Raw genomic sequence first — 22,872 nt, 5'->3', positions numbered from 1 at the left:
CTGTCTGACATGCAGATTATTCTTTCTGCTACTTTTAATTTCGCAATTTCGCAATTTTGCAAATTCGTTCATTTGCATATATATGTTGTTTTACGTTAATATAGTGAATTATATTAATATAATCTGTATTAAATATATATGTTAAATATGAATGGAACAGGTTGCAAAAAATGCGAAATTAGAAGTAGTAGAATTGTTTTATTTGCACGTATGTTTGACACATATTATATTAAATTAATATGCTGTATTATATTAATATAACATGTGTTGAATATGTATGTAAAATGTGAACAAAACAATTTGCAAAAAATGCGAAATTGAAAGAAGTAGAATTGTTTTATTTGCACATATGTTTAATACATGTTATATTACATTAATATACTGTATTATATTAATATAACATGTGTTAAATATGTATGTAAAATATCTACAGAACAATTTGCAAAAAATGCAAAATTAAAAGAAGTAGAATTGTTTTATTTGCACATATGTTTAATACATGTTATATTACGTTAATATACTGTATTATATTAATAACATATATTCAATATATATGCAAATAAAACAATTGCAAAAATGCGAAATTAAATTATAAGTAATAATATTTATTACAATTACATATGATAATATTTATTGTAATTATATGTAATATTTATTACAATTACATATACTAATATCTATTACAATTATATGCAAATATTATATGTAATAGCTTTGATACAATTATATATAATAATATCTATAACAATTGTATACAAACATTATATGTAATAATATTTATTACAATTATAAGCAATAATATTTACTACAATTTTATACAATAATATTTATCACAATTATATGCAAATATTTATCGTGAAAAGGTTAAAAATTCAGAAACATATTTAACTTAAAAGTGCTATGAAATAATTGAAACAAGGAAGAAGGATACCAATACTGTATTACTTAATTAGATTTCAGCGATCTTCTGTCTCCTTGTAACATTTTCTTCTTTTATTGGATTTTAATATGATCTCCACGTCTGTTAATCATTCCAACTGTTATATAGACTATCTGTAAACATTATTTACATCTAATCGTTTGAATACATTCCTGACTCACCAATGATACGTGCTTATAGTAAATGTACTGTGAATACTGTATGTGTACGTTGAATTATTTTGCACTTTTGCTAATATATTCTCTAGAATCCTGTTTTAAATGCTTCGAGCTTAACATGTACATCTCGTCTGTTGTCACAAATCCGAAAGCGAAATAAAAAGGCATCTCGGTGAATATTTTGAAAGTAAGTCTCGACAATTTTGAAATGAGGGCATAACGAGGCTTCCTGAGAGATGGAAGAAGGTAATAGAGCAGAACGGTTCATATATAACACAGCAAATCAACCTTAAACAACAAATATCGTCTATTGATTTCGCATCAAAGAAAAGGAAGAAACTTATGGGACACCCTAATATTTATTCGCACTTCGTATTCTAAATTGATTTTTGTATATAACTACACTTATTTGTACAACGTGAACTATGCAAAAATTCTATGTTACAGCATAACGTTAACAAATACCATGGAAAGACACGTGTTTATGTACGGCAACAATAAATAACGAAGTATTATCCTGTCCCGTGGACATGTTCAATGGTTGGATCAAGTATCATATCATTGCCTCGAGGTTCCAGTTACTCCTACTATTACATGTTACTATCTCAACGCAATAATTTGCAGATAAGAGGAGCTCAACTTTATAAGAGCAGATACAGTCATTGTCGCTGATGAATGATGCATTTCCTTGGAACAAAACCCACAGCCGCCATTTACGCGTAGCATTGTTATTAAGGAAGAACAAAGAAGCGTAAATGGGTCCCTGGGGAAACAGCTCCCTACATAATTTACAGCTTTTTCGTAGCTAATGTCCATAATTACCGGCAATATAATTTTCTTCAAAGGCTCGATGCTCTAGCCTCTTAATAACGATATCTAAAAGGCATCCTGTGCAGATCTCCCTGCATCTTGCATTGTCCTCGGAATTTTACCCACTACGCATTTTCCATATAGGCAATAACCATCAAAATGATCATACAGTCCCTGTCATGGAATAATCGCGTTCTCCCTCAAGTACCATTTCAAATTCCTCGTTTCACATTCTCGCGAGCACTTCCCTCCATCTTTATCTTTCTCTAATCTTTATGCAAATTAGTACTTCATCTGTCTCATTTTGCTCTCTGTTCCTTTCAACCTTTATTTCTTGACACCCCCTTCCGCTTCGAGCAAGCCTCTTCCTCCAACAACTATCAAAATGATCATAGAGTATGCATAGATCAAGGAAGAACTGCATTGCACCTAAAGTACTATCTCCAATTCTTTGTTTCACCTTTTCACAAGCACTTTTCCTTCCCTTTGTTTCCTTTCTATTCAAATTAATATTCTATCTATTCCATGTTGCTTTCTGTTCCTCTCAGTCTCTCTTTAGTCCTTGCAATCCTCTTCCTCCATCTTCTTTACTTCCTCAAACAAGTCTTCTTCTTCAAAAAGTATCAAAATGATCATACAGTATATACCAATGAATAAATGGCTGTAAAGTACCATTTCAAATTCTATATTCTCACAAGCACTACTCTCTTTTGTTACCCCTTTTCTATCCAAATTAATATTCTATCTATTCCATTTTGCTTTCTGATCAAGCAAATCTGTTCCTCCAAAAAGTATCAAAATGATCATCTAATATTTGTCAAGAAATACATACTTGTAAAGTACCATTTCAAATTCTATATTCTCACAATCACTTCTCTCTCCTGTTACTTCTTTTCTATCTAAATTAATATTCGGTCTATTCCAGTTTGCTTTTTGTTCAAGCAAATCTCCTCCAAAAAGTATCAAAATGATCATGCAGTATATACCAATGAATAAATGGTTGTAAAGCACCATTTCAAATTCTATATTCTCACAAGCACTTCTCTCTCCTGTTACTTCTTTTCTATCCAAATTAATATTCTATCTATTCCATTTTGCTTTCTGTTTAAGCAAATCTCCTCTTCCAAAAAGTATCAAAATGATCATACAGTGTATACCAATGAATAATGGTTGTAAAGCACCATTTCAAATTCTATATTCTTACAAGCACTTCTCTCTTGTGTTACCTCTTTTCTATTAGAATTAATATTCTATCTATTCCAGTTTGCTTTTTGTTCAAGCAAATCTCCTCCAAAAAGTATCAAAATGATCATGCAGTATATATCAATGAATAAATGGTTGTAAAGCACCATTTCAAATTCTATATTCTTACAAGCACTTCTCTCTTCTGTTACCTCTTTTCTATTAGAATTAATATTCCATCTATTCCATTTTACTTTGTGATCAAACAAATCTCCTCCTCCAAGAAGTATCAAAATGATCATGCAATATCTGTCAAGGAATAAATGCCTGTAAAGTACCATTTCAAATTCTATATTCTCACAAGCACTTCTCTCCCCCTTTGTCTCTCATCTATCCAAATTAATATTCTATCCTTCCCCTTTTACTTTCCGTTCCCTTCAATCTTTTTTTACTTCTTACCACACCCCCTCTCTCTGTCTTCCTCACTCTATTTGATACTTTCCCTTTTATTGCTTCTCTTTCTCCACCCAGCAAGTCTCCACCTCCAACACCACCTCCTCCTCTTGCTGACGGTGGCTGAACGCTATGGAACAGGAGGGTTGGTTCCCAAGTTATTATTATTTAGCCTGAGATACACATTCGTACAGAGTCCCTTTAATGGACAGACGTTTACTTCCACGTATCTTCGCTGCCTCGGTTTGCACGCATACACGCTGGCCCATTCGGAAATTATTTGGCCCTGCTGGCTCGAGGAACGAGCAAAGGAAAACTCTCGACGGGGCAACTGAATGGCTGACTGAGTGCCCAAAACCGTCATCGAGCCCGCTGGTTTTATGCTTAAGTAGAACTGCACTCTCGCCGATGACAAGCCCGCTATGGTATACGCGTGTGTGCATGCGTGTGTACAATGTGCGTGAATCGCAATGCAGGATTTTTGTCTGTGGGCTTACAATCGGTCGCCAGCTTGGTCGATAATCAATAACGTTGCTGTTCGAGTGTTTCCAGAAGGACTAACCGACTGGCCGTGCTCACGGTTCGAACAAGGGATCGTGCTTCGTTCGAGATCGTTGGTTCAATGCGATCCTAGATATAGAAGCAAGAAAACGTACCTAAGTGGACGAAAATAGATGTTTAATCTTCAGTTCGTGTTCAGATGAGTGTACTCTGTAGTCCATGCATGAAGTTCAAGCTTGCGGCACAACTGCGTTTGCTTGTTGCAGTTGGAATGGCTAAATATTTTATTGAAAGTTTCCTCTGAAATTAGGGTGTATGACTCAAAGAACAGAACAATTCTACATTTTTAGATAGTAGGGATTCTTCGAAAGCTTATTATTCTGAGAATCAATTTTCGCGCAAGAACGTGTCACGAAAATGTGACTGGTCTTGTCATGAGAAGTCAGAACGGACTATACATCTGTCACGTTCTGAAGGATCCACTTGTCTAGTTCTTCAGTATTTAGCTTATAGGTGATGTATAGACTCTGTCGTATGTCGTATAGCCAATTTACGTGCAACGTGTCGTACAGTATAACGTGTAATAGGCTTAATTAGAGCTTTCAGCTATTGATGGCTCCTTTTGGTACGCCATATGCTCCGTTTCTATTATTCGCGTTTCCCGAATCAAATCTTCACGCGAATCTCAGGTTGTACCCGTACTCGCTTTCTGCAATACGAAGAGTATGTTAATCTCTTGAACTGCATCTGCCGCACCGTGTCTAGGTTTATGTGATCATAGAAGAAACTCTTTCCTTAACAGTGTGACATGTGAGAAACAACTATGAACTGTCTAGACCTATATCATCGCTACTATATCATACGTAATTTTTTAATTAGCTCCTAATTTATGATAATTCTATTCGCTTCATAATTCTATAACACTTGCAGTTTGATAGCTTAATTCAATATCACCGCGTTACGTTGGTACATTTTAATAATAAACTACACGAACGAGTAACTGGATATAAACGAAGAAAGGGAGAACCAAGAGTGAACGTGCTACCTGGAAGCAAAGAAAAGTTGGAAAACTCGTGTGTACATTGCTGTTACAATGTAACAGCTGCTAATATCCATTTAAATCCGCGTAAACGCATAATTTGCTAGCACCGTATTATCTCGAGTGATCGCGCGCAGACCAGTTATAAACGGCGTTTCGAAGGAAGATTTTATGCACGGCGATTAGCAAAGAATAAAAGGTGTTAATATCAATTTGTCACGGTGAAAAGAGGTGCAGGAATGGTCGCGAGACGGATTGCAGGATTTCCGCAATCGCGTTCATATGCATCGGCAGCGAGGCACGGAACCAGTGGATGCGTGGGTGCGTGCAACGAGAATTACGCGCGCGGTTGCGTGCAGCATTAACATATAGATGCGATTCGTGACGCGAGATGCATACTCCCGATGTATGCACGCCTGCATACGCGATACGAGATGCTCTTATTCCTTGCAAGAATAGCATCCGAGGAGGAGCGACGAGTATCCTCCAGCTACTAGTTTGCAACGCTTATGAACAATGAGCCCGCGATGCTAAAAAGGGGATGCCCACGGCTATCGATGCTTTCTGCCCCTTGCATATAACCGTGCGTAATAACACGTTGGTACATCGTATCGGACTGGCTTGCCGGTGAGTTACGATTTCAGCTCGTAAATTTGCGAAAAACCCGACGGAAAACGTGAAATTGATGTTGAAAGGAAGCACGAGTACCATCGCGTTAGCTCTTAACGCTTCTACGTGCTTTAACCAGCGAGGATTAAGGCTGAGTGAATTTTTTCTTCGGTACCCGCCATAAGTGAAACTGGTCTCGTTTGATTAGATGGCGAGTAAACTGTTCGATTTTGGATTTCGTCGTGTTTTACTTTCGGCCTTACTTGGGACCGTCCTGTTCTCATCCTTGTTGTTACAACCACTGGCTAGTCTACCATTTACGGTAATTCTGCAAATTTAATGCTATGTCATTTGCATGATTCGCCACGGTTTTATTTCTGCAAAACGAGCTTCGATCGTTTTCTTCCTTCGCTGGGAACTTTCTTTTCGACCAAGTTTCCTGCGTGTAAATGCTCGTTTCAGAATTTCAAACGCGCGATACTACGCGTTATGTACGGGAAGTGTACATTTGGACGCGTTTACAAAGTACGCGTGGAGTAGATGCTTGTTATGTTGCATTATAAATCTTGGAAGTGATTGAAATTTTATGTATTATTCTGGCCCTCGGTGATAACTCGGTACTTTAATTCAGGTTTGGTTAATCTAGTCATCCATTGTAACGTTCCTCTGACATACTATACTAATATGCTGTTAACTTGGGTTACGCGCGGATGCCAAGTGTTATCTGTACTCGCGTTCATTTTCCTTTGCCAGTGTAATTACAAGCTACAGGAAGCTCATGAGTGGTGGCGTCGACCGACATAAAATTTCGCATTTGCAAGATGAAACCTGAGATGAGGGAAATACTTTAACTCGAGAGCGTACGACATACGTGAATAATGATCGTCCTTGCAGCAACAGAATGCAGATAACGTCGTGTTCCTCGCAATATGTATACAAATTCTTTGATTAATTTGCACATGGTATTAAAAATGGCCAGTGAGATATTTTTATTTGTTGCTGTATGCTGTTTCTATCCTCTTATACGTTAAATATTATCATTAATTACGACCCTTGGCTGCAGTCATCTATTTATCAACGGTAAATAAATATCAAGGGATCATATATTAAATTGCGAGAAATTTATCATTTTCATTATGGAAGTTTCCTTTCGGTACTCTTACAACCTGATTCTTGATATTAAATCCTTTCTTGTCGAAGAATATTACAAATTATTCAGCAAATTATCTGGTAATCTGTAAAGAATTATCGGAGGAATATAAAAGAGTTTGTAATAGAATAGTAACAACTGTAAGAGCTATTTCCATTGCAGATGTCGCTACTTGCTACGTATATAAAATACAATGTCTGAAATAAATCCGAATGAAATGTATTCTCTGATCAAATGTTTAAGGAGCAATTTGTCCAACTATATTATATCAACTTTTTATAGTTATATACATATAACTATATATTACAAAAATAAGTAACATAATACCATATACATATTATAATTAACTAGAATTTATAAAAATAAAAATTCATAAGATATAACAATAGAATATTTTGGTCGATTTTATAACTTAACAATGCATTAAGAATTGTAATCATTTATATCTCTCTATTTACGAAATAAGTACAGCACTTTTTATTTGGTTTGATTCATTATTATGAATCTAATTCTGAATTAATTTGGTGGGTTACAGATAACCTCATCGCATTAAATTCTATTTTGGTTACGTTATTTTAATATTAAGCTGACAATTTCATTTTCCATTCTTAACACAAAATAGATTATTATACTTTGAACATGCAGAACGAATTGAAATTAAACATAATGAATAACTCAAACATAACCTCAATTGTTATACTTTCCTGTGACCCAAAGACGGCAATTATAGGTTAGAGTAAAATGCATCTAAACCCCAAAGCTTTGAATTATTCTTTTACAACTGAAAAAAGATTCGTTTTAGGAAGGAATGGATATTAACCGTTTAATCGATATCGATCTAAATATTTAATTTATCTGATTTTGTTGAAACAATGAAAAATGTTGTCGTTTACCATACATAACCTCATCACTTTAAATTTGCTTTTATTTACGTTATTTAACTTTAAGCTAACAATTTTATCTCTATTATTAACATAAAATAGATTATTATTCTTTGAAATACGCAAAACGAATTGGAATTAAATAGCATAATTTAAACCTAACCTCAATTGTTATGCTCTCCTATGGTCCAATTTTATATGTCTCCTTAACATAAAATAGATTATTATTCTTTGAAATACGCAAACCGAATTGGAAATATAAATAGCATAATTCAAACCTAACCTCAATTGTTATACTCACCCAAGGACCTCAGTTATACGTTAGAGTACAGTGCATCTAAACAAAAGCTTCGAATCATTCCTGTACAACCAAAAATAGCTTCGTTTCGTGAATAAAGGAATGCATATTAATCGATATCGATCTAAATGCCTAATTTATCTGATTTTGTTAAAACAATGAAAAGTATTCAGCTCGGAGGATAAAAACAATGAATGTAACGCATCAAAGGTGTATCGGTATGAAAGAAGCAGAAATAAACGTGTTGTCTGGTTTACAAGGCGAGTTAATTCACAGTTCGCTTACTGTACCGACGCGTGAACTTATTGCTTGTGCGTATGCACTCGGATAAACGCCCACTAAGGGTCCTTCCATTTCAGGAAACATAGCCCTGGTACTGTTTGCACACCACATCGATTCGTTCTCTTTCCCGTTTTCTTCCTTTTCCACAATCATGGATGCATTTTAAAGTAGCCCCGGCAGTATCCTTTCGTTACACACCGTAATGAACAACAAAATGCAAATCAAAATAAATCGAATCGGCTTTGTTAAAACGCCTACAAATGTTTTACTTTCACTTGTTACGTATTATATTTCGTAGACGAACGTTCTTTACTTTCGTCCGGCCATTTTACGATGTTTTAAGAAACTCGTATAATTTCGAGGTTAGGATGTACCGTATCGTAATTACGTTTCGCTCGGCCCGCTTTTTGTTAGGTTAGGAAAGCATATCGGATTCTGAGAGACGTTTCATACGAAATGGTGCAAGTGCCCGTATATATAGTAAACCCGACAGAAATGCTGCAAACTAAGACAATGCACGACTGTGGAGCAAAATACAATGCTATTATGAATTGGAAAGACAAGTTAAACGCTGGAACACAACTGAATCCGGGAAAGCTAGTGACAAAGGGAAACCTATATCCTCCGCAACAATAAGCCTGGTTAAAATTGCATAATAACAGACTGTGTGCAATTAGCAGATAATTCCCTATTTTTAAATATTTGAATTCTATTCATGAAATGTATCAAGCATCAACGTGCAATATTGAACCATTTTAAAAAATAGCATATCTATAAAGAAATTATAGCATGATATCGTTATTTGCATTCAAAATTTCTAGAAACTAAATTTAATCAAGATTTTATTGAAATCTTAAATGTATCACAAATGGTGCCATACTTCTTCAGTTATTTCCACGAATTTCAATTTTATACAATTCACGAAATAACGTAATAATATATTTATATATGTGAATAATATGTGTGCAAAATACATTTAAAAAATGAATTAACATTAAGCTTCATAGAACTTTAAAATCACCGATGAAAGTGAAATTTTACAAACGCATAGTTCTGTAAATAAAAGAAATGCATAAAAATAGAAATTTAGAAATTACTTGAAATTACTGTTTCTCAATTCCATCACAGATTGCGATTTTGAAATAAACGTTTTTAACTAGATTGGTAGGAATATTTAACAAAGAGTTGCATATTTGCACGTGCAACTTCGCGATTCGGTTTAAGGCGATAAAATATAGCTCTATTTATTTTAATCCAATTCCATCACAAGTTACGAACTTGAAACGAACGTTTTTAGCAAGATTGGAAGAAATACTTAACAAAGAGTTGCATATTTGCACGTGCAACTTCGCGATTCGGAATAACGCGATAAAATATAGCTCTATTTAATTTAATTACATAATGTTAACAATTTCTTTTGCTAATTTAAATATCGAAATGAACACTCGTTAAACTGTTCCGTTTTCGCTGACATTCGTATCGGAATTCGGTAATTGATTTTAATTCCGTTTCGCATAACGCTTGTTACTTCGCTCAATTTTCGCGAAGTGTTTTACAGTGTACGTGCGTGTAATGAAAAGAATGTTCCGAAGGAAATGACCTTTCGCTTCGTCGGTGCGACGTACTCGCGATGAGCAATCGATCTGTTTTTCGTGGACTATTAAAGCTGAACACGCATTTCGCCAAAGGGGACATTTGACAGCATGATAAACTCATCGTTTCACCCCTTTACAATTTAGCCCCGTAAAATATGTTCTCGGTGATACGGTATTGCCCTCCAATAGCTGATAGATTTTGAAAACAGAATTTGCTGCGACAGGGATTTTAAAAATCCGTATTTTCGTGCTGCTACAAAGTGTAACGAACAAAATCATATTCCAGTACGAATTATTATAGTTAACATAAAAGATAAATTAGTATTATTATTAATATCAGAATTAGTATTAGTATTATTATTATTAGTATTATATATAAACTAGTATTAGTATAGTACTTAAATAAATAATTAAAAATAACATTGTAACGTGACAAAATGAAGTTGACGTTTTAAAAAATAGTAGGAACTTTTAATTCGATGCAATAATTATTAATTTATACAATAACTATTATTGTATAGTACAATAGTACATATATATAGTACCATATACTATATGCAATAACTATTAATTTCTGCTTAAATTTGGTTGTTCAATTCCGGTTATAATTCACTTAATTAATATTATTTATGTATAATAGGAATAATATGTGTAAGGAATATGTGTATAGGAATACTATGTATAAGGAATAATATATGTATGTATAGGGCTCATTTGGATCGTATTTTTATTTACAGTTTATTTTTATTTAATTATATTTTTAATTACGGTTTAAGTTGTAGGAAATTTTAATAAGGCGGTATTACCGTTGCAATTTATCAATTAGTATAGAAGAAGTTGTGAGATTAGAATTGCTAAAGTAAATTTGCAAATGCAATGTGTGTACTTGCCCTAAAAGATTCTACCACCCGGTGCATGATATCTTCTGTAGTAATAATTATCTTCATTATTACAGTACAGGCTTACCGGTTGGGTCCTAAACCAAAGTTAATTACGAGCCGCCGTAGCTAATTTAAATCAAGACTAATTGACCCCTCTCCTCACCCCTGCGATTCAACTTCCATTACACCAGGTCGCGCCTCAGCTTCTAATATCACGAAACTTTCCCTAAACTTGTCTCGTTTCATTTACGTGTCGCCGAAAATCCCTAGATAAATCATAATAACGATGATTTATATTAAATGGATCAAAAGCGCTTTACATTTCAGATGAATTATGACCAAAATATTAATAACGATATGCCATGCATTAAACCGATAGAAAATTAATAAATATTATTTAAATATGTATTAAATAAATTAAATAAATATGTACTAAGTAAATAAATAATTATCGAATATTTATTTTTACGTGCGGTATACGAGTATGTATTATTGAAAATAACTTCTTGTATATATTCAGAGGAAAGTTAGATAGAATAATAATTATATTAATTATTAGAAGAATATCTAATAATCTAATTATTAGAAGAAATATACTTTCTTGTAATTTCTTGGAAAAAGAATGAGAAATTTGTTTAATAATGTAAATTCAAAGAAATTAAAATATCAGTATTAAAAGTACTAATAATAAACGTTAAAAATTGAGATATTTTATAATATAGTAGACTTAAAACATTTTTTTATTCATTTATTTTTGGAGATAAAACTATAGTTTACAATTTGTTTTATCTAATTAAATATCATCTGAATTTACTATGTTAAAATGTCTTTAAATACTTAATATAAATAGCACTAAAGAGTCAAATACTGTAGACACGACTTTTTCAAAATTTATTAAATATTGTGATCATTAAAATAGTATTAATTTATAAATAATATAATTCTATAATTAGAGCAAAATAAAATAATCTAAATTTAAATAACTTTCATAATAATATACAAATCTATACTGCATTTGTATTATCCTATACCCATTCGACTATGTACTTAACCTAAAAATTCTTACATCAATAATGACAACTCTATAATAATAAATAAGTTCTTGATTTCAAATAGGAATATAATGACTGCATAAATTCAAGCAAATGGACTATAACCTCAAAAACGAAAAATGCCCTATTTATTTTGTAAATTCCACAATTGTTTCAAAAGAATTTTCCTGTTTCCTAAAAAAAACACGCATAACAATTAACTACATAATAAACTTTTCACTGTAATAATGGTATCGGTAAATTTCCTTCGAAATCCAGCAGCGTAGGGTAAACAATGGAAAACTCGCGAAACATGCGTTCTCGAAAACGAAACACGTCGATGTGAAATTTCGTTCGACTCGTTGACGCGGCTCATTAAGACGGTGACAACTAAATGCCGGCGTAAATTTCGTTTAAACGGTAGACTATGATCGCAGTCATTTAATTTCGTCGTGAAAGTACCTCGCATTAAGAACACCGTTTACCCTCGCAGGGTGGGGGCGTTTCAAAAGGTAGTCGCACGAAAAACCGTAGATTCTCTACGCTGTCACGACTGGCAAGCACCCACGCGTCCATTAAAGTCCCACTCGGCCGCTGTAAGATACTTAGGGTGCCTCGTAAGGCATGCACCGTACCACCGAGACCCTTTTATAATTAAGACGTTACTTTACGACCGTGAGTATACCTCGCGTGCATCCTATACGCGAGCGCTAAAAGAGGCGGGAATATTTAGAAAAAATGTGAAACGGGTCTCCGCTAAAAGATGTCGCTCTTGCGAGATCACCCATGGTAATTTCCGCGCGAATAGAATAGAAATGCAGAGTTACTCGATCTACCGGAGTTTTTCAGTGTCTGCTGGATCTTTAATGAATTTCTTCAGCGTGCATCTATAGTTTCGCAATAAGGAAACGTGGTTTTCTCTTCGTTTTGGCATGTCTGTTACGAGAATAGGACTAATGTAAAAGAATACGGTGGAAAGAAATATTAAGAGGTACGGCAGCGCAGGCATAGTCCAGTTAGTGACAAATTTCCTCGACAGATGTCACCTCTTCCCTGCGCTGCGGTGCCGCGTTGCTGGTATGGAAGTAAACAAAGTCGAATTCGATAATCGTGACGTGTTTCTATTGCAGAGTGGTATATTGCGATAATTTACGTAAAGAGAAAAAGGTATTTCAAAATGATATGATCGAACAACGAGTATTTAATAGTATACCGTTTTCTTGTACTGAATTTTGAAACGGCATGCAATACAGAATGGAATATACGAAATGAATATTTAAAATATTCGCTGTTGCATATTAAAGCCGCGTGATTTGAATAACTGCTAAGCCAAATTTGATTTCTGACGATCGCAATATTCAAATTGGACTTTGAAAAAGTGACTGCATTCGGTAAAACAAATACTATGCTTGTTAATCATCGTTACGTTATAAATAACTTATACGTAACGATTTTAAATTTTGATATTCTCGAAATATTTATTTTATTTTATTTTATTTTTATTTTTCGTACAATATCTCGTTTTTAAAAATAAAATAGTATCAAATATTGATAAAATATCGAATATTTTATTCGGTTAGCAATAAAATAACATTAAATATGAACCAGCTAGTGTTAAGCATTAAAAATGATAATTTAACATGTTCTGTATTACATGAAAATTAATCAGATGAAAAATTACATTAGGTGAATAAAAATAGTCTGTTCCAATGTTCAAGTAAGGTTAGGTTGCTAGGAAAGATTAATCTTAGGAACTTAGAAAAAATATTCTTTGACTTTAAAACTACTGATCGTAAATATAATAATAATAATTATTATTAATATTAATATTATCATTTCTACTTAATATTATTATATAAATATATGTATAGAAATAACTATGATTAATATGATATAATGAAAATATAATAGAATATAATTACATTTTATATGTATAAAAATAATTTTTAAAAAATACATATATAATTACATTTTTCTCCTTAAAAAAGTCAATATTAATTTTATCAAAGTCAGTTGTATGTTCTCAGTAATTGTAAAAATAAAATATCCAAAACCACACATTTCAATTGACTTACTTAATACTTCTAGATTTAATTAAATTCTTTATGTACTTAATACACCGTCAGTGATTTGTATAATATGGAACAATTTGATTCAATTTCAACAGAATTTTAATAAATTTAATATTCTTATTTAAATAATTTTGTACTTACGTTCTTTGTTGATGATCAGGTTTGTTTAAGACGATGCTTAACCTTAAGGAAAACGGAGCCTCCTATTTAGCAATAGTTTGAGGCTACCCCTGGCTGCCATAGATCCACAAAGTGGATTTTAATGAGCGAGCCAGAGGCATAACGTTTTAACAGTGTTAAAGCCTCGTATACGTATACGCATTTTCAAGGTTGTGCATATACAGAGTGTTCCATCAAGTACGTTATGAGAATATGAAACTTCATCATCCCGTGATGAACTAATCAGCCAGTGATTGCGCAATTTTGGTTCTATATTAATAATCTTATTTCGTCTTTTATTCGCAAAAAGAAAGGAATAAACACGTAGCTATTTCAACAATTTGAAAAATATCATATCTATAACCGATCATATTGATTTAATAGAAACACACAATTTCAGTTCCGTATTAATAATTTTATTTCGTCTCTTGCCATCAAGACCCATCAAATAGTATACAAAATTTATGTACTTGTGTACTTAAGGATTGTCGTGAACTAATACTTCTTTTTAACTGTTGGAGAATTATTATAAATAAAATCTACTTGAAACGTATTAGAATTTATTTTGAAAATATTCTCAAACTTATAAAATAATTGTATTTCACATCGTACGATTATACATAAATACTCCATAAAAGTTATACATAAATAATTGCACGTAGGTGATAAATTAGGCATGGAGTATAATTTTTAAATTTTTCAGTCTGGAATTCGAAACTTGTATTTTGCAAGAGAGTATTTTGATTTAACACCACATTTATAGATCTGTATATAAATTGTTAATGATAATTAATACGTTTAAGCAAAAAAATGGATGTATTATGCATCTAATTATATTTCTATCAGTATCAATTACATATTTTTATAATTATAAGAGATTAAAAAATCAGAAACCAATCATTTTGACTATTTTCATAGTTGTAGTGTTAAAAACATAAGCCACAATAACATTTTCACATAAATCTTTATTAATTGTAGCTAATCGAAACATGAAAAGAAACGTAATAATTATTCCTCGATTTTATAATTCTCCTTATCCACCTTTCAAAAATTTCAAACTCTTTAAACACAAAACCCCCTTCAATTTCAAAAAACTTGGAGAAATCCATCCTTATATAAGAGTATTCGATGTCTATTACACCACATAAATATTCCCCTATATTAAATTCCTTTCACGTATTCACTGTTGAAGTTACAATTTCGTACTGCTCGAATCACAGCAGAGGAACTGTCAAATAAGCGTTTCAAAAGTTCCCGCCATAGGGCGCGTCATAGAAAAAGCAACTACAAGTTGTGGAACGACAAGAAAAATGGCATTACAATCGAACTGGATTTCGCGCGAGGTCTTAAATAGAAATCGGTATAAGGTCGTAGAGGATTGCGGTTGTATCTGACTTTTGGCCCGTAACATTGGATTTAGGTGGTTTGTTCGGTGATTGCAATACACCGTCGGACTCGTTGCGGCGAAGAGGGCAGTGGAAACCAGTTTCAGGTCGCATCTATTCGATCGATCGAATCGCTCGATCGGAAAGCAGACCTTACGGTTTGGATACGTTCGATGGCAAAGCTATTGCTCGTTCGGTTGATGCGGATTGGCACGGGTTAATCGACACAAAGGACGTCTCGTTAGTCAGGAATTAAACGGATTATGGTCTGAGGTCTCTGCCATCACGATCGATTCGTGGCAGCTAGCTGGCATATCTGCTTCGTTTTCGGCTCGTATTTCCCATTTCGTAATTCGGTTAATTGGTTCGATGGTATGCTTAACGAACTACCTGCGAAATTTTTGCACGACTACGGAATCGTGATCAAGTAACTGTTGACTTTCTCGTTTTTCCATAGCCACGACTGCGTGTAAATAAGAGCACGGATTATTTTTGAATGAGAGAGGTTAGTGAAAGGAATGCGGCTTCTGATTGGTCATAGAGTAACAGGATCATAGTTGTCTGACATAATCGTGGACATAGGACACACGAGTTTTCGTCGGTTACTGGAAGTGAATAGTAACAAACACGAATGGAATCCTGTGGTATCGAATGACACAAGAAACGAAGAGGGTAAATTGAAACAAGTGCGAATGGGATAGACTGGTGAAGCATTGGCGTAGACGTAGGGTTAGTGTTAAGTATTTAACATGAGACAAAAAGAGTATCGATGGAACTTATATCACTATTATATAAGCATATGCTAGCAAAGACTTGAAGGTAAATTTATGGAGTGTTTAAATTTAAGTCTAATTTAAAGAGTCAAATTGTTTCTGATAATAAGATATTGCGATATTACCCACAATACCTCGGTTAACGAAATATCGATATATCGATATATTGATGTTTATCGATAACTTCGTCGATATTTATTATACATATTTATTGATAACTTCGCCGATATTTATTATAGATATTTATTAATAACTTCACCGATATTTATTATGGATATTTATTGATAACCTCATCAAGAGTTATTATCGACATTACCCACAATACTTCAGTTAATGATATATCGATATTTATCGATAATTTCATCGATATTTATTATTAATATTTATTGTAGATATTTATTGATAACTTCGCTGATATTTATTGTAGATATTTATTAATAACTTCACCGATATTTATTATAGATATTTATTGATAACCTCATCAAGAGTTATTATCGACATTACCCACAATACTTCAGTTAATGATATATCGATATTTATCGATAATTTCATCGATATTTATTATTAATATTTATTGTAGATATTTATTGATAACTTCGCTGATATTTATTGTAGATATTTATTAATAACTTCACCTATATTTATTATAGATATTTATTGATAACTCCATCAAGATTTATTATCAACATTACGCACAGTACTTTACTTAATGATATATCGATATATTGATATTTATCGACAACTTCATCGATATTTATTATTGATATTTATTATAGGTATTTATTGATAATTTCGCCGATATTTATTATAGATATTTATTATTAACTTTACCAATATTTATTGTAGATATTTATTATAGATATTTATTGATAACTTCATCGATATTTATTATCGGTATTTTTTATAGATATTTATTGATAACCTCATGCAGACAGTCACATTTCTAGAGTAGACTTCCTCAATCTTTTTCTTTTTTACTTACTTTCCCTTTTCTATTCCTATCTTCCACGTATCCCGCAAAAGTTGAAATTTATAAAATATACACATAGATATTGACATCATATTTTTACCGATTTACATAAATCAATTTATAAATACTTATAATACAGATGAACATCCCCTCTCGTGGTTCGAAAACTTCAGCGTCAGACCCATTCAGCAGCCATATGACCCCCACAGAGGGACCCAGCTCCAGGGTAAACCTTCGACGAACGTTTCTGTGTCAGGGTAAACATTTTAATGAACTTTCATTAAGCTCGATACTCGAAATTGGAACGGCCACTTGGCAGGTATTTTACGAACACGGAAAATTGCAAACAGAACGAAAAGTCACGTTTGTACAAAATATCAAGGTCCGAAAAAGCTGCCGGGCACGATATTCTTTTTGCTGCGCCGTTTGACGGATTCAAAATTTGTTGAAATATCGACAGACAGGTCCCGACCATGGACGAACGTGACTGTAGCCCCGGCACGGACGTAGAATTTTCATTATTTTTTACCGGGTAACGCTTGCCCGTCTACCTACGGAGCCATCGATTGAATTTCAAACGAAATTCAAATTACGTTTAATTTGGTTAGCCAACGAACGAGCAAAAGCGAAGTGGAGCGAACCGCGTGTGTACCGGTTGCGTGCAGTTTGGATTCGTAGTCCGGGGGATTCGGTGCGTTGTACGGATTCTATTATCGACCTGCAGCCACGGTTCATTAAAACGGCATGAAATTTACAAACAGAAGTCTTTGTGTTTCTTTCAATCCTTTCTCCAAACACCCTGCCTTTGCTTTCGTGTTTTTTACCATCGATCCGTTTGATGCGCGCCCATCTGCTACATCTCAAATCGCTTTGTCAAGCATGTCTTTAACAATGTACTTCGTTTAGACATATTATACCCCTTTGTTGATTTCTACTCGAAACAGGAGCTTTGCGCTCCGACTTAACGAACGATATCGTTGATTCGGTGTAAAGAAACGCTATCGTTGGCTTCGGGCTGATCCCCATGTAACAGGGGGTCTTAAAAAGTATTATATTTTCAAGGCCAGTCGTCAAAATGTTTTAATCAAAAGGTAGTAATATTTACCGTTACACGCGTTCTTAGGTTAAGTAAGTTTCCAAATATGGCGCGCAACGTGAATTAGAAATCGGTAGAGTGATTAACTTGAAACGAAATTTATTTAACTCGTTATAAATTTACTGCGCGGATTATATTTAAAAGTTGAATTTTATTTTTGTATTTACAAAATAATTATTGTTACAACATAACCTCGATTTATTCACGAAAAACTATATTCTTGTTTTCGAAATTGTTCCATTTTCTTTATAAAATAATTGTTGTTACAACATAACCTCGATTTATTCACGAAAAACTGTATTCTTGTTTTTGAAATTGTTCCATTTTCTTTATAAATTAATTGTTATATTTATAAAATAATTGTTGTTACAACATAACCTCGATTTATTCACGAGAAACTGTATTCTTGTTTTTGTGAATATTGTTCTTGAAAGTGTTCCATTTTCTTCGTGTTTTCCTTCAAAATATATATAATCAGTAACAATAACATTTTTCCTTTTTGTTTTTTTCGATGATTGTAATAAAGCCTATAAGTCAATTATTATTGTATGTTAATAATAGTTAATAATTATTGAACTATATGTATTCAATATAGTTTACCTTTCGCAGATTTAAATTTCAACATAGCGCAATGAAAATTGCAAAAGAATGCTTAATACGATTTTCAAAGGAAAAGTTTCCGGTATGACAAAAGGCGCGAAATACGAATATAGAAACAAGCTACGAATTTGTGAAAATCGTTTCATCTTTTCAATATAATTATTCAATATATTATTAATATATAATTTAATTATTATCGATGTATCATTTCCAATATACGATTACTAATATTAATTTATCAACTAAAGAATTCAATTATCAACTAGGTTAATTAAATTTGATCATTTTATCTACGAAATGTACCAATTTTACGAATAAATTATAGGAGCAAGGTACTCTTGATTGATAATATACTCGCCTATACTTGATTAGAATACAGTCTCTGACAAAACAATTTAAATATTAAAACTAGATGGAAGCACGTGTCTTTGCACCAAACTATAGAGACAGTATAAAGATGAATTTATAAAAAGACATAGATGACTATACACGTAATAACCATATTACGTGGTCACTGTTTGCTTTGGCAACCAAAAAACTCCTATATGTTCGTGGAAATTTACGAAATTCCTGCTCTGCCGCATAGCTCTTCGGCCAAAGAAAACATGGCCGCGACGCGACCGATTAATTTACATCTGACACTACGATCCTACACTCGGCCGATTTAAGAATATTCCGAGACGAAAGCAAATATTCTGTCTATAACGACGAACATATGGTACAATGTATCCAGAAAAAGAAAAAATGTTGAACGAAAGAGAGCAGCTCGTACATACGCATGTACCTAAAAACAGAACTTTCGTGAGCAGGAAGTATACACTCTTATCCTCGATATAAATATTATATTTCTTACCATTTTTAATTGCGATGTACGATTCATGACGGTTCGATAGAATGGAGAATCACGACATTAAAAAGAATATAAGAAATAAAAGAAGAGAAAAACTTACTTTAAAGTAAACTCAAACTAAACTTAACCTATCAATCGAGAAAAATAGGTTAACTTGCCAGTCGATATTATGAACGTAATAATTTATTTTCTCACTGATTCTTTACTTTCCAATGCTTCGTTCCATTTATACTAATTACATGTTACATTGTACTTAATTTCAATTTAAATTAATCTTTTCTTAGAAACTTTTGATTTCACGAGCGTGGAAACTTGTAACTAACAAAGTTATTAGATTTAAGAGGTTATGTGTTTACACTCGTCGAACAGATACGTATGACAAATTATTGAAACAGTTGTAAAAATAATCAAGATTCGTCAATTGTAAATCAAATTTCAAATTTTAGGACAATTTTCTCCGTTATTTTCTCTTTATATATAATGAATAATAAATAAAACTAGTTGGCAAAGTTCTCGGCATAAAAATAAATCGTGTGGCAGTCTGCTTTAAAATACACTTTAAATTGATTACTAAGCCACGTATACTTCATTGTCAAGTGTGCTGTGCTATTTTAAAGACTATAGAGATTCCACTATATTAAGAAGATATTGTAATCCGGCTTAAAAAAATCGATTTTTTTTTACATTTTCTCAAAGTGTATGCCTTCGAAAATGTTCGTGTGAAAGGATTTGTTCGAATTTGTAAAATTAGCAAAGTTATAGATATTTAAAGTGCGGCTTACAGTCATTTTACAACGATTAAGAAAAATTTCAGACGCATATTTCTCGACATAACATTTTTTGAACTGGCTAACGGGATATCTCGCGTTTTAGTTGACCGATTGACTCGAAATTTGGAGGAGATCTTCACCGGATGTACCTTTATCGCGTGAACCATGGATTTCAAAATCTGATGCTTTTTCTATTTTTTTTCGTCACCTAAAAGACGCGCAAAGCACGAGGAAAACCGATATTTAAACTTCAAAATGCTGCTATTTTTTTAATTTTCAAAATTTCACTAGCTCCGTGTTTCGTGCTATAAACCGATATTTAAACTTCAAAATGCTGCTATTTTTTTAATTTTCAAAATTTCGCTAGCTCCGTGTTTCGTGCTATAGCCGTATTTATACTAATTAAGATGCTCTTTTGGTTTTTTCGTTTCCGATAACCAGATGGTCCGAAAGATGGCAGCCATTCGAGCCCGTTTCTAAAAACATGATTCACCCAAGGCTATATAATTTCCACAATTTCTATTAATTTCGTTAAAAAAGAATTGTAAATATTCTCCAAGTATAAATAAATCTGAGTGCAAAGACTACGTGCCGATAAGTATCATGGTTCCCCTAGAAAAAAATCCCCAAAAAGTCGATTTTTATAGGGACTTTTATAGTATTTTTATACAATTTAAAACTGATGTTTTCTGAATTTATGCTGCGTCGTGTGAGATATGTTATGCGTATCCTTTCGTAGAAATTATTAGTTACGGCCCTATAGGTTAAGAACCACTGGACTGAAACGTATTCCGGAGAAAATTAATTGCGCGACTTCGAGACGAGGACGACCATGCTGACCATGCCGTTTGAGATAATAGATGGATACCGTTGGCTAGATAATAAATGGATAGATGCACCCACAGCTGTCACCGATAATGGACTGTATTAAGTGTTAGAGAAGAAAGGAGGCTAAAGGCCAGCTTCCACTTAGCCGAGTCGAACCAAATCGAGAAAAAGAATCGTTCTAATTGCGTGGAATATATTCCGAGGTGTAACACGCCTAGAAAGCGAAACAGTGGTCTCGTGCATGAAACTTTGAAATCGTATAACGCTGGTACAGTCGAGAATAATTTCCATTTTATATCATTTTTTCGATCGTTATTTTTGTTATTTCTCATTCTTCGTGAACTAAATTTCCCTGTGTTTAGTGATTCTTTTATTTAATTTTGAAATAACGCGAAATTCTGCTGTGAGAATTTATTTAATAATAATAATAATAAATAATTATTTATTTGAAATTTAATATCGTTAATGATATTTATGACACTTTTGAGTGCTCGATTAAAAATTTGGAAAATTTTTGTTGTAGGTCCTTTGCTCGTTAAGGTTACACAATGTCAGGGACGAATCTAGAAGCTTCGTTTGGAGGGTGTAAAATTTGTTGAATATATTTTGTAGCATTGTTTTGCTTAATTGAAATTTGCTTGTAATTTGTATCTTAATATTTCCATGTAATATTACAGCTTAAATAATTAAATGCACATTGACCCTTTGCACTCGGCGATCTTTTCGTTACAGGGAAATAATAATTCGAAGACTTTCTGCCATAAAGTCGACGATATTTCTAAAATAGTAAATAAGAAATCGTATGCAAATTAACTACTTGCGCTACCAATGAACTCACGATTGAGATGCCGTGCGCTACAGTATAACACGCCGTAAGGTGTCACATTGGCGCCGCGAGATACTGTATCGATTCTGAAATATTTCCAAGATATCGATGACACTATGCGACGCTGTGCACTCTGGAACTGTAGCTCGAGAAATGAACGATCTGGTTGTTAACCAACGTGCAGCCCACGTCATTTTTATTTCTGCGGTAAATGCCTATCGACGTAGTGTACACGTCGCTGGCGATTTTGGAACAAAAGCATCTCGACGTGCGTGGCACGTCTTTTTAGCGCAAATGGTTAAGACGTAGAATTATTTTAATTCGATATCACAAGCATCGTTGAGTAATTGTGAATTTGATATATTAATTAACATCCTTCTTTAGAATCTAATTAAATGGCGACTGAGAGGCACCCCTCGAGTGCAAAGGGTTAATAATTTATAAATTATATACAATTTCATACGGTATATAAAGCAACAAAAATGTCATATTCGTAGATTTTATTATTCTTGTAGAATTTGATCACTTCCTTCTGGATCCACCATTACAAAATGCGTAAACATAATAAATTATTATAGATTTACTTTTATACATATCAATAATAAACTCATTATATATTACAACTTTTATATAATATTTATAATAAATATTGTAATATATGTAATACTATCGGTATATTATAGAGTATTTGTTTATATATGTTAATAAAAATATTTAAAAAATATTTTATTTA

The 22,872-nt window shown here is 33.0% G+C and overlaps 1 protein-coding gene across 1 annotated transcript in view; it reads left to right on the top strand.

Annotated features, from left to right (window-relative positions):
- The window catches only part of LOC108552518 (netrin-1-like), a gene marked incomplete at its 3' end in the record, with an annotated part of 32,930 nt that overhangs the window by 7,009 nt on the left and 3,049 nt on the right, over positions 1-22,872 (top strand). The window lies entirely within an intron of this gene.

Source organism: Eufriesea mexicana, unplaced genomic scaffold (genome assembly GCF_001483705.2).
Source record: "Eufriesea mexicana isolate 0111107269 unplaced genomic scaffold, ASM148370v2 scaffold4744748849, whole genome shotgun sequence".
In the NCBI taxonomy this organism is placed as follows: domain Eukaryota; kingdom Metazoa; phylum Arthropoda; class Insecta; order Hymenoptera; family Apidae; genus Eufriesea; species Eufriesea mexicana.
The sequence above is the reverse complement of the archived record's forward strand: the minus strand, read 5'-3'. Positions and strand labels throughout refer to the sequence as shown.